Source organism: Trachemys scripta, chromosome 2 (assembly GCF_013100865.1).
Source record: "Trachemys scripta elegans isolate TJP31775 chromosome 2, CAS_Tse_1.0, whole genome shotgun sequence".
In the NCBI taxonomy this organism is placed as follows: domain Eukaryota; kingdom Metazoa; phylum Chordata; order Testudines; family Emydidae; genus Trachemys; species Trachemys scripta.
The window spans coordinates 228,193,461-228,207,775 of NC_048299.1; the positions used below are offsets into that span (position 1 = coordinate 228,193,461).

The 14,315-nt window shown below is 45.8% G+C and overlaps 1 protein-coding gene across 3 annotated transcripts in view; it reads right to left on the reverse strand.

Annotated features, from left to right (window-relative positions):
- JPH1 (junctophilin 1) overlaps positions 1–14,315 on the reverse strand; it is a 111,127-nt gene that overhangs the window by 25,481 nt on the left and 71,331 nt on the right. Inside the window, exon 4 of one of the 3 annotated variants that reach the window (XR_004644770.1) lies at positions 12,160–12,305. The exons of the other annotated variants lie outside the window; for them this stretch is intronic. The gene's annotated coding sequence lies outside the window, so the exon portion shown is untranslated. The remainder of the gene's footprint in view (positions 1–12,159; positions 12,306–14,315) is intronic. 3 annotated transcript variants of the gene reach the window in all.

Genomic DNA, 14,315 nt, shown 5'->3' on the forward strand with positions numbered 1-14,315 from the left:
TGCTGCAGGCCTTTAGTTACTATGTACCCCATGTGCAAAAACCCATGTATTCATTATGCTTAAAAAATATAGTACCTCAAGTTAGCCCTCTGAAATGCTTGCTTTATTTCTTTTCAGAACCAATATCATAGTGCAGTACAAACAACTTCCACGTAATTTTGCTACAATGCCTAATTCTTTCAAAACCACTACTGGTGCTTAACTCTCCCGTGACACCCATGAACAAGATGGGGCCTCTTCCAATCTTACAATCAAACACACAATTTGGCCTCCTTCTAGCCAAACTCCAAAAGTGCTTAGTCACTTAGTTACAGGCCATGTACAGGCCTGGCCAAGGTCAGTTCCCAAGTCTGTCATTTATTCTGCTCTGCTGTTGACATGCTGGGGATAAACTGTTGACATGGATTGGAGACTGGCTGCTGCACTTCTAAACCTCCTGCCTTTCAGAGATAAATGCATTATAAAACGGAAATGACTTTGTTAGCATAACATAACGTGATACTTAACTCACAAACCGTAGGAACGTATTACAAATTCCATCCAAGCATTACCTGACTTGCTAGAGAAAGTATAAGGGTGTCAAAAATGTAGGTGAACTTGCATAAAATGTATGCAACATCATGAACTTGCAACTCAAACAGCATGGTAAACAAATTTATCCAACAGTGAAAACTTTGAAAGGTAGCATTTCTCAACCGTTCAATGTAATATCAAATCCTCACATCAATTCCTGCAAACTACCTTAAGCACGAGTCTCCCTATCATTCACTTAATTGAGTACAGTATTTAGGCAGGATTTTTGCATGTAATATCCGTAGCTGTTTTCAGATTAGTAAAAAAAGACCCTAATTTCTCATTATTCAAAATAAACCTTAAAAGCAACATTTTCAAAAAATTTCCTAGTACATATTTACAAGATGAACAATATGTATTAAGGGACTTGATCTGATGGTATAAATAGTAGAATAGTGAATCTCTCAAATGGCTATCAATAAACACTTAAGTGACAACAGTGTTTGTGCCCCTTCTCTGTTTTTTGGGTACGTCTACACTGCAATTAGACACCCGCAGCTGGACCGTGCCAGCTGACTCAGGCTCACAGGGATCTAAGGGACTGCTTACCTGCAGTGTAGACCTTGGGGACCCTCCCATTTTGCGGGTTCCTAGAGCCCGGGCTCCAGTCTACGCTGCAGTTAAACAGTCTCTTAGCCTAAGTCAGCAGGCATGGGCCAGCCACAGGTTTATAATTGGAATGCAGACATACCCTCTATGACTATCCTAGCAAATGTCTAAAGGAGAGCAGGAGGAATGTTTGTGTAAACAGCACATTTTGAACTCATGTGAGTATCTGCTCTGTAAATTAGGGTCTAATCCTGCAATGATAGGCCCCTACACATCTATGGAGCCCCATTTGGAAATACTTTGCCCGGATTTGGATCTGATATGAAAGATAGGGTGACCAGATAGAAAGTGTGAAAAATTGGGACAGCAGATGGTGGGTAATAGGCGCCTAGATAAAAAAAAGCCCCAAATATCAGGACTGTCTCTATAAAATCCGGACATCTGGTCATCCTAATGAAAGATGGCATTGTGTGTAGTACATTTCTCTACAACACCACGCTGGGACATTAGTTCATTGTCTCAGAGGAAAGAATGGAACTTATTGAATCACCAACACTGCTTCCTGAAGGCACTTTGTTTTCCTAAGTATCCCTTTACTAACCAGGACTGACTGTACTTGGTTTATATTTGACAAGATCATATTCCAATGAGATATGGCTGCTGGGCCAGGACAGGCTTAATTTTTCCTGGCCGAATAACTTACATATGCTGTAATCTTTATGAGTGCCACTGATTTTTAAAGGCTCACTTAGCCCTTGAGCTACTCCCCCATAGGCAGACACCTTGATATGGGACAATTGACAAGATAAATAAAGTTTTAGGCTTTGCAAATATAACAGCAATCCTTTTAAAAATATTTAATTTCATTTGGGCTTCTTGGGGGCACAATGCAGTTATTAGAACCTCTGGTCATTTATTCCTTTTTACAATTGCCTGAAGAGTAACCCTTGGTCATATTTTGTAAAATCTGAATAAATACATAAAAAAGTTTTAACCAATATTAACTAAAGCAGCATAATGGTATTCTGTTCTAAAAATGGTTTTGTATCAAACAGAAAAGCTAATGCATGCTCTCCATGATGTGCTGATTTTGCAGGACGGACAGTAGGGAAAAGAAGTAAATATGTATTTGTCACTAAAATAAGCAGATATGACTGAATATATGCAGATATATGGCATAAACAGCTGTTTTTACAGTCAGTTGTCACAGTAGAATTACACACTGATTTTTGTAACATTTCTTTGAATATCTTCCAGCTTGTCCACATCTTTCTAGTATCGAGGTGCCCCCAAATAACCTTAGTATTCCAGGTGCAGTGTCACCAGTCACGTGGAGAAGGGACTAATACCTTCCTTCTCCATGACGTGCTGCCTTTGCATATACAGCCTAAAATAGCATTAGCTATTTTGCTGCCATATCACATTTCAAGTGCATGGGTCTGATTCTGCTCCCAGGAGAGTTTGGCAAATGACTTCAATGGGCGTACGATCACGTCTCATATCTAATATGCTGACTCCTGTCACTGCTATGTTTCTTTGATATTATTACTGGTGGTCAAGTTTCTTCCTTTCATTTTAAACATTTAGGTTGATGATTTCAGCCTTATGTATTAGCTTGGTTTTGTCTCAGATAGTCAAATTGTGAATCCCTTACTTGCACTGGTGAGCAGTTACTCATATGAGAGTGGTAATATTGATTTCTGTCCCCCAGTAATTATTTCCAGTCCATTTTTGTAACTTCAAACAACTACTTTGTTTTTCTCTGTCATCCCTTGCACTTGCATTACTTTATTTTACTATCATTGGCTGATTTAAATATATTGTGTGCCTCTTCTACATTTAATTAATGGAGATACTAACAAGGATCTAATACTGCTTCCTATGTCATCTCATTAGATGCCTCCTCCCTGAACTCTCTGAGGACAAAAAAAAAAAAAAAAAAAAAAAAGGTAATGGTAAAATGACACACAGTTTTCAGTCCATGTGCCAATGCTCATATCTATACCAGTTTTATTGTTTTTTTAAAAAAAGAGAATTACAAAATTAGTAGGCAAGGGAATGCAGTAACTGTAATATCTTGTTTTAGCAAAGCATGGTTTTACAGTAGTCTCTTGCCAAGTCATATTTGAAAATTTCAATAGAGCTGGTCTGGTATGTCTTGTTCTTGAAAAAGCCAAGCTGTTTATTGCTCATGGTTCTGTTAACCTAGAGAAGTTCTCCACCCCTCACTCCCTTAACATGTGTTGCATAACTCCGTCAAAGATCTGGTTGAACTTGGGCCCTCCCAGACTGTTCTTTAAGCCTCTAGAGTGTGAACAAAATCCAGGCACTGCCCTTGCTTGGGGTAGGCACACTCAAAGTGCAAATACTTTGTCTAGCACCCTCCCTTCCGAGCTGAGACCCCATGCTCTTGACTTAATCTCATGAGAAACACACACAACTTAATACAAAAATAATAACCCTTAAACACATTTCCCTGCCTTAGTTTCCTCAGTACTCTAGAATATTCTCTGGGGTGTCCAGGATCCTTCTGCTGAAGCTCAGGTCTTGACTTCTGAACCATGGAGCCTCTCTCCCTAGGTCAGCTTGCGTTTTCTGAGTTTGGTTGGTTCTGCAGTGAAATCTAGTCCTCCTGCTTTGAAAGCATGCCCGTCTCTTCACATCTCCTGCCCAAACTTCCCATGTCTCTCTCCAAAGCCTTCCCCTTAAGAGTCCTTTTAAAAACTCTTGCTTTGTCCCTTTGTTCTGTTGGAGGATTTTCCACTTGTTCCACTTCCTCCTCCCTGCAGACAAGTTGGAAGAAGTAGTTTTTTCCAGCCTCATCAGCCAACCTGTCATTCAGGTGTTTCATAGTAACAACTTCATAATATGGACCAGAATTCATAATTTGTACATACAGATTCCCCAAACTGTCACAAACTCTACCAGAGACTTTTATGTGACCCCCCCCCATTCCATTGTGATGTTGAGCTAATGGATTTGCATAGCTGTACTGGCTCCACTGCCTGTTGGGCCACAGATCACCACAAAGGAGGGAGAAGAATTTGCCTCACTGCATCTGAATGCATGTACAAAATGTGTAATTATAAGCCAAGTAACAAGTTTTCCTTCCTGCACATATTTGGACTTGGAGAGGGGTTGTTTAGTTAACATGCCCTGAACGAAACCTGGACTTTTGGATTGCTACTGGGGATTAATATTTACTACTCCAAAGCAGAGATTATTGAGTAAATTAAACAGAGTTGTTCTATACAAAATAAGAGCAGCTGTTGAGCCCTCAGAATCTCTACAAGGCCATGTAGGCTCCATAGCAGTCTGACCAATTTAGAGAAAATATCAACATGAACAAGAAGCGCCGAAGAAAATAAAAATATCCACCATGATGAGATTTACAGCTGTATGCAGGGAGTTGAGATCTGTAAATTCACAAACCAACCCTTGGGCATCTCAGGTCCATCCATCTACCTAACACAGCCAACAGAAATTACTGCAACCTTAGTAATACTCCAGGTATATAGACTGACCAGCCTTAGGCCAAAACTACAACCAACTGTGTGTGTAAGAAATTTTAAACAAGAACAAAATATGCAATGTGGAGGTGGGAAAGAAACGATATCTTTCACTACTGTGGGGTGCTCTCGACTCTCAGCCCATCTCTCACTGCATCATTGTCCTTCTAGTGCTGCAAGGGGTGCAATCATCCTGTTTATGAGGAGAGGATTTCTGAGTTGATGGCTGGGTGGAATTGCTCACGAGGAAAGCCTGATAAATTCTGACTTCTAACCTGGGGAAACATTCAAGTTGAGTAGCATCAAAACAAACCCCTCCACCCCCATTGAGGTTTACTGTACCCAGAAGATGAGGGATACGCCACTCATGGATTACAGGAAGATTGGAGAGAGGATGTTTAACAAAATTGTAATAGTAAAGGCTCCCCCCCCCCCGGGCTCAAAAACAGCTTCCTTAAAAACAGATGGCAACCCCTCCCCAAAAGGGAAAATGCTGATAATCTGAAGCAACAACAGATCCAGACGCTGATCTAACTCATAGGTTGTAGCTCAGAGCACTCATTATGCCTTTAGCACTTCAGTGAGCAATATTAGCTTGAAATTCAAAACAAAGAAAATGCAGTATTGTTCCCTCAAGATTCTGCTGTGTCACCATGGAGGTACACAACATAGTTCAGATATGAGTGGTTTTATCTGCAAAATACTCACTGTTTTGGACTCATTATGCAAGATGCTGATCTCAGTTACATCAGTTTTCCATAAGTATAACTTCAGTAACAACTCCTTGACTTCAGTAATAACTTCTGATTCTGATGTGGGAGGAATAGCTCAGTGGTTTGAGCACTGGTTGCTAAACTCTGGGTTGTGAGTTTAATCCTTGAGGGGGCCATTTAGGGAACTGGGGTAAAAATCTGTCTGGGAATTAGTCCTGCTTTGAGCAGGGGGTTGGACTAGATGACCTCCTGAGGTCCCTTCCAACCCTGATATTCTATGATTCTAGTGCAAGATCAGAATCAGGCACACAGTCATCTCTGACTATGGTATAACAGAATTCATGCCCCGTTTGCATTAAAAGATGCATTGCTTCTCCCCAAGTCATGTGATTATGTGAGAATCTCAGTTTTCCAAAAAGTGAATTTCTAACCCTCACAGAACTACCACCCCCTAGACCAGGGGTGGGCAAACTATGGCCCGGGGGCCACATCCGGCCCACCAGATGTTTTAATCCAGCCCTCGCGCTCTCACATGGAGTGGGGTCAGGGGCTTGCCCCCCTCCAGCTCCCACATGTAGAGTCAGCCAAGGGGCTCCACACACCGGAAACCGCAGCCAATGGGAGCTGCAGGGGCGGTACCTGCGGACAGGGCAGCGCACAGAGCCACCTGGCTGCGCCTCCACATAGTAGCTGGAAGGGGGACATGCAGTTGCTTCTCGGAGCTGCTTGAGGTAAGTGCCGCCCGAAGCCTGCACCCCTGACCCTGTTCTGCACCCAATCCCCTGTCCCAGCCCTGATCCCCCTCCCGCCCTCCAAACCCCTTGGTCTCAGCCTGGAGCACCCTCCTGCATCCACAAACCCTCATCCCCACCCTGGAGTCCTCACCCCACTCCCCCGCACCCCAACCCTCAATTTTATGAGCCGTCATACAATTTCCATACCCAGACGTGGCCCTGGGGCCAAAATGTTTGCCCATCCCTGCCCTAGACCCCTAGCAATACCCCTTTGCTGTCTGCAGTGCTAGAAATCAGATTATGCATGCCCCTAGCATGAGTGGGCTAAGAGGCAGGGCTTCTTGTTCACCACACTACTTATCTTTGCAGTCACACTTGTGGTACTGTATTCCCAATATGCAAATACTAAGGTAACTAATTACAGAAAAGGTAAATGTCAGGACTTTAATGGTATTTCAATATTCACGATTCAGACTGACATCTCACTTTTACAATATGCTAGTTTGTTTTACTGCTTTACTCCCTTTTCAGTCTCCCTCTAAACTACAGTATAACAGTTAGACCGTTTTGACACCTGCTGGTGTCTGTGTAAAATGAGTGTAATATTTAAATATGAAATAGATACATCTAATTGTTCAACTGGAATGTAAGAGGCATCATGCTAGGGGGCAAGCTGAAATTGTTTCATTTCATAATTGTAAATTGCACCCCACATTGTACCAGTATATACTGAGTAGGAGGCAAGAGTTTGAGGACTCAGAATTTAAGAGTCTGATCCAAAGACTCTCATAGATTTCACTGGGTTTAGGCCTCAGGAGAATCAGATTGGATCTGGTTAAAAGAGAAAAGACACAATAATCAGTTGTTTAAGGAGAAACGTCTGCATTTCAAACGGGAGACTTTAGCCTTCACTCTGTTTCTCTTTCTTAAAGAAGACTGTTGATATCCCATTTGCACTCATGTCTGCCTTGCTGACAGACTGCTTGCTTATCACACATACAGTTCTAGCCAAGAAGAGGGTAAAATTACATTTTCCCACAATATCTTTTTTTCCCCCAAGACAATTCAATGTAATGAAAGGCTGTGTCTTAACTAGAGTCATGGAGATTGAGAATATCTCATGCTTCATTATCTTTCAGTAATATCTAATGGGACTCTATGGAGATGCTGTAAACTTAATACTGTAGGCTTGGGCAACTGAGAAATTGCTATAACGGAGACAACAATGGAGAGTTTGTTTTCTTTTAAACATGCATAAACCCATGAACCCATATTTTGAATAATGGCTCTTGGAGAGGGATATATAAATATTATTATGGGCGTGCCTTGTTTATTATTGTTAATGATGTATGGTAATAAGAAATGGTGCTCTATCAGTCATAGCTATGCTATATTGGAAATACTTAAACATAACACTGCAGCGTACTGTGAGGTTCAGAACTGGATGATATCAGACAGAAGTGATCTATTTGAGCAAAACATTCAGAACTTTCAGCCTGAAACCGGATATGTTAAAATTAATGCACCTTTGAGGAGATTCACAGCTACACAATTCAACACAATGCAAATCCTATGCTGTATTGCGGATGATGTGGGATACTTAAAATTTGGTCAAAATCTTTGAATATTTCAGTCCCTTAAAACAAAGCTTTTTAAGAAAAGGAGCAGAAATTAAAATATACATCTCACATGTCTAGAAATGTTTATAATGGATTAGGAAACTTAAAATCAAGATTCATAAAACCTGCTCTTTCCATCTCTAACTACACAGGTTGTAAATGTTCCCACACAAGAGACTGACTCAGCAAAAACTTTCTAAAAACTATTACGTGATCTACCTGCCTATGAATTTTCCTCTTCTGTTCTCTTGCTGGCCATAATCCTGCCTGCAGAATTGGGGATGAATGACATAGCTTTGCATCACGAATGTCACAAGGACCAGGGGAGGAATCCTTCCACCCAGATCGTAGATGGGCAGTAAACTGCTCTACTGCTGCACTTCATCCTAATGACTGAAGTAGACGACATATTCTGGCAAACACACCTTTGTGGGAGGTTTGACAGAAGGATATGTATAGCTGCAGATCCCCTGAAGAACTGAGTGCTAAGATGTACAAGGGGCACGTACCCCCTGCAGACTCAATACTGTCCTTTCTTCTCTTGTACAGTAAGGTGAAACAGAGTTCTTTTGCAGAGCGTCTCTACATCTGCGGAGGAGGGGGTAAAGATTTGCCCCACATAATTGGAACAAAACAGTTGTAAAATAGAAATTCTTCTTGATGAGAAATGGATCCTCTTATACCCCCTTTACACCAAAATCAAGTCATGTTAAATAACATTACTTTTGATCTCCAGGTATGCAATGAAAAGGAACATCTCAGGCAGATAGAAGCCTTGTCCAGGAGGCCAGGATTCACACTGACACACTTTAGCATTTACTGTCTGGCTATTAAGGCCCCTTCTGTCTCCCAATGTTGGGAGCTTCTAGCACCTCTCTTTCTGTAGGCTTCCATACTCCCTATTATCCTCCTCTAGCCTATTTAATTTTCACAAGGTCCCTGTTTCCAAGTTCTTACGTTACTCACTCATGGAGAGGTATTAACTGGGCCTATTCAAAAATATTACTATTATGAGTATTGGATGTGGCCAAACAACTTGAGTAAATCAAAGCCTATTAAAAATTTAAAGCACATATATATATATTCAAAGCAATGCAGTCCTTTCAAGAAATTTGTTTCTGTGACTTTATTCTGAACCCTTGATGTGTGAATGTATTCAAAATTTAGATTAATTTTTCTCTGTCCATATGCCTTTCTACACTTGTTTGCTTTACATATACCAGTATATAATCCAAAATGAACTATTATAAAAGAAACTTAGAAAATCAAATTTAAATAATTATTATTTGACCTTTTATTGCTTTTGTAGTCTGTAAGCTAATAGTTACATAACAGTTACATTAATGTCACTTTGCACTCTAGAGAGACCAAACTGCCTACCTAAATTGTTCATGTGAAAGACTGCACTGTGTTTAAGCCAGTGATTCTCCTAGATCAGTGGTCACCAACCCATTGTTTGCGATCGACTGGTCGATCCTGGGGACTCTCCCAGTTGATCGTGCTCTCTGGTGGTGTAGCGGGGCTGCCGCTCAGGCTGACTCCCTGCCTGCCGCAGCCCCACACCACTTCCAGAAGCGGCCAGCACGTCCCTGCAGCCATGGGATGAGGAGGGGTCTCCGCGTGCTGCTCCTGCCTGCAAGCACCGCCCCTGCAGCTCCCATTGGCCGGGAATGGGGAACTGTGGACAATGGGAGCTTTGGGGGAGGTGCCTGCAGAGAAGGGCAGCGTGCAGAGCCATGTGCTCCCCGCCCCCTCTCAGGGGCCACAGAGGCATGTTGACCCCTTACAGGAGTGGCGTAGGACCAGGGTAGGCAGGGAAACTGCCTTAGCCTCACTGCACCGCCGACCGGGAGCTGGCCGCAGTAAGTGTCACCTGGTGGGAGGCCACACCTCAACCCCCAGCCCTGAGCCCCCTCCCAGAGCCAGCACCCCATACCCTCTCCAACACCCCAACCCCCTGCCCCAGCCCTGCCCCCCCTCCCAGAGCCAGCACCCCGCACTCCCTCCTGCACCACAACATTCTGCCCTAACCCGTCCTGCACCCAAACACCCTCCCAGAGCTTGCACCCCTCACCCCCTCCTGCACCAAGCCCCTGCTCCAGCCCTGACCCCCCCTCCCAGAGCCAGCACCCCGCACTCCCTCCTGCACCCCAATCCCCTGCCCCAGGCTCAGCCCAGCGCCTCCTCCCACACTGTGAACTCTTTGGCCCCAGCCCAGAGCCCGCACTCCTCCCGAACAGCAACCCCCTGCCCCAGCCCAGTGAAAGTGAGCAAGGGTGGGGAAGAGTAACCGACGGGGAGATGGGGGATGGAGTGAGCGGGGTGAGGCTTTGGGGAAGGGGCAGGGTAGATTCTGGGTTGCCCTTAAATTCAAAAAAGTGAACTTAGGCGTAAAAAGGTTGGAGACCACTGTCCTAGATACACGCCTTTACTGCAACATTTGAAATCATTGGGAGCACTTCCAGGATGTGACCTTATACCGATCTTAGGAAAATACACACACAAGTAGGGTAGAAATAGCAATAGCGTATCCTGTATTTATATTATATAGAAAGGTTTTGTCAAAACAAAGAAACTACTCTTTATAATCATGAGGATGTATTGTAGTTTGAGATGTAATAATAAATTTCTTTGTTTTGGCTCAATTTTTTTTTTTTTTTTTTTTTCAGACTAAGTTCCAAGATTATGAGAATAAAGCATGCTGAGACCAAAAAAAATAAACTCATTTTAAAATAAAGTTTCAGAAGATCATGAAATGTGTGGTTTCTCATGTATTGTCTCCGCATGTGTATCCCGGAAATCGTTCTGAGCTTATGCTCTGGAAATGAGTGTAGTTGCAGGTACTGGAAGGCACATGCAACTATGGAGCCAGGATGCTAAGCTGCCTTATTTCCAGTGGTTGGTGACTTTTGGTAAGGAAAGAGGGAATAGGTTGGTGGTAAGAAAAGGTCACAGGGTGAGGGCGCTGGGAGATTGTGGGAAGGCACTGGAGGACTAGTGGCCTTCAACTGCAGGGTTACAACACACTACAGATAGCTTGAGTGGGAAGCTCACTTGAGGTCTGCCTTACTCCCTGAACCATGTTAGCTAACTCATGTGATTTCAACCATATCCCATAAATGAGGGAGGAGGGTTTTTTGTCTTGATAGTGGGACAAGTTAATAGGAAAATTGAGCTATAACCTGGAGTGAAGACAAGCCCTAGAACAGAGGTCCCCAAACTGTGGGGCATGGAGAACATTCGGAGGGGGGGTGAAATGCGGCTGAGGCCTGGCCCCATGCCCACCATGGCCCCAGCCTCGACCTCTTTACCCCTGTCTGTGTCCCAGCCTCCCGGAGCTGCAGCCCGGCTCCCAGCTCTACCGGGGGATAGGGGGGTGCAGGAGGGGGTGGGAGAGGAGTGGACAGGGTAAGATGGGGCACAAGGTAAAAAGTTTGGGGACCTCTGCCCTAGAAAAGTAATCAAAGAGCTGTAACTCTTGACTAAGGGGGGATATGACAGAGGTCTATAAAACCATTAATAGTAAGGAGAAAGTGAATAGGGAAGTGTTATTTACCACTTCACATAACACAAGAACTAGGGATCATCCAATGAAATCAACAGGCAGCAGGTTTAAAACAAACAAAAGGAAGTACTTCTTCACACAAACACACAGTCAACCTACGGAACCTGTGTCAGGGGGACGTTCTGAAGGCCAAAAGTATGACTGGATTCACAAAGGATAAGTTCATGGAGGATAGGTACATCAATGACTTTCAGCCAAGATGGTCAAGGACACGACCCCAGGGCCGGCTCTGGCTTTTTTGCCGCCCCAGGCAAAAAAGCCTCCCGCCGCCCCCCCGCTCCCCGGTGGGGAGCGCGGCAGGGGAGGGCGCCAAGCCCGGCTGCGGCCCCGCTCTTCCCGGCGGCCGGAGCGCTGGGGGGAGGGCGGAGAGCCCGGCCATGGCCCTGCTCTCCCCGACCAGCCGGAGCGCCGGGAGGAGGGCGGAGAGCCCGGCCGGGGCCCCGCTCTCCCCGACCGGCTGGAGCGCTGGGGGAGGGCAGCGAGCCCGGCCGCAGCCCCGCTCTCCCCGGCTGGCCGGAGCGCCGGGAGGAGGGCAGAGAGCCTGGCCGCGGCCCCGCTCTCCCCGGGTGAGCGCCGCCCCCCTCCAGGTGTCGCCCCAAGCACATGCTTGGAGGGCTGGTGCCTGGAGCCGGCCCTGCACGACCCTATGCTCCAGGTGTCCCTAAACCTCCAACTGCCAAAAACTGTGATTGGAAGACAGGGAGTGGATCACATGAAATTGCTCTGTTCTGTACATTCCCTGTGAATCATCGGCCGCTGTCAGAGACAGGATACTGGGCTAGATGCACCACTGATCTGTCCGAGTATGGCTGTTCTAATGTTCTTATTGGACATTATAAGAGACCAAATAATATTCTGAAAATACATATTAACGCTAGATAAAAAACGGTTACCCACCTTTTCGTAACTGTTGTTCTTCAAGATGTGCTGCTAATGTTCATTCCATTTTAGGTGTGCACGCCCACGTGCCCGGTTGTTGGAGATTTTTGCCTTAGTGGTATCCGTAGGATCGGCTGTGGTGCCCCTTGAGTGCCGCGCTCATGCTAGGGATATAAATAACGTATAAAAACAATAACCATGTACCCGATTAAAATTCTATCGGTTACAAGGTTAAACGTTTAACTGGGGAACTAGGAGTGTGGGGCAGAGGGAGTGCTGCAGCACCTCCACGTTTTACGCGGGACTCCGCTGCTGGCCCCACACCTGGGGACCCTGGCACACCCGGGGTCCTGGCTGCCAACCTGCACCCAGAGTCCCGGCTGCCGGGACTCTGGCGCACCGGGATGCCGGGCACAGGCGGCAGCAGAACCCCGGGCGCACGGGGCTGGCAGCCAGGACCCCAGTGGAGTTTAATTGTTAACAGAAACCGGTTAAACTTTTACATCCCTAGCTCATATGTCAGTATATCAGGCGCAGCTGCCCCTACACCCTCCCAGTTCCTTTCTGCCGGTAACTCCGATAGAGGGCAGGAGGGCGGGTAATGGAATGGACATGAGCAACACATCTCAAAGAACAGTTACGAAAAGGTAGGTAAGCAGTTTTTCTTCTTTGAGTGCTTGCTCATGTCGATTCCATTCTAGGTGACTCACAAGCAGTGTCCATGGAGGTGGGCTCGGAGTTCATGGTCATGCAGCTTGAAGCACTGCTCTGTCAAAGCCAGCATCGTCTCGAGTTTGCTGGGTAAGTGCATAACAAGATGCGAACATGTGGACAGACGACCAGGTAGTGGTCCTACAGATCTCTTGGACTGGTACCTGGGCCAGGAAGGGCGCTGACAGTCGAGTTGCGCCCTAGTCGAGTGTGCCGTCACGATTGCTGGCGGAGCAACTTTTGCCAGCTCAAAGCAGTAGCCGATGCAGGCAGTGATCCAGGATGAAATCCTTTGAGCAGACATTAGGCGACTTTTTAGTCTGTCTGCCACTGCAATGAACAACTGCATTGACTTTCGGAACGTCTTTGTTCTATCTATGTAGAAGGCCAACACCCTTCCGACGTTCAGGGAGTGCAGCCTGAGTTTCTCATCTGACATATGAGGCTTTGGAAAGCAGACGAGTAAGTATATGTCCTTTCCTGTGTCGTATGAAACCGGGAAACTATCTTAGGCAGAAACGCCCGTGCGGTCACAGCTGGACCTTATCCTTATAGAAGACCATATAGGGCGGTTCTGAACCACCCTGATCTCGGACACCCTGTGGGCCGATGTTATTGCAACCAGGAACGAAACCTTCCAGGAGAGGAGCAGGAGACAGCAGGAAGCCAAAGGCTCGAAGGGAGGCCCCATGAGCCTCAACAGCATGAGATTCAGGTCCCAGGGAGGGACGGGATCCTGGACGTGCAGGTAGAGATGCTCCAGGCCTTTCAAAAACCAGCCCGTCATGTCGTGAGCGAAGATTGATCTGACTTGGAACGGAGGGTGGAAAGCCGAGATAGCGTCCAGGTGGACCTTGATCAAAGATAGGGACAAACCTTGGAGTTTGAGGTGCAGCAGATAATCCAGGATCTCCTGCAGCGAAGCCTGCGAGGCCATTCCGAGGCCCAGCCCGTGAACGTTTTCCACTTGGCCAGGCAAGTCGCTCTGGTGGAGGGGTTTTCCGCTACCCACAAGACCTGCTGAACCTGGGCTGAGCATTCCCGTTTGTCCGCATTCAACCATGCAGTAGCCACGCTGTCAAGTCAGTGCTGCCAAATTTGGGCGCAGCCATGTGGCCCAACAACTGCAGCAGATGTGAGCCGTGGAGAGCGGGTGGTTCTTCACATGGGAGATCAGGTTTGACATGTCCTGAAAATGCGCTACCAGAAGGAAGGCTCTGGCTCGCATGCAGTTGAGAACTAAACCAATGAACTCTATTCACTGGATTCGCCTTAAGGTGGATTTTTTCTCATTTATTATTAACAGGCCCAGGTTGCGGCAGGTGGAATGCTCCAGACTTAGCTCTTCTGCACTTGTTCCCGAGACCTGCCCTTGATAAGTCAGTCGTCGAGATACGGGAAGACCTGGACCCCTTGACGTCTCAGTTATGCAGCCACTGGCACCCTACATTTTGTGAACACCT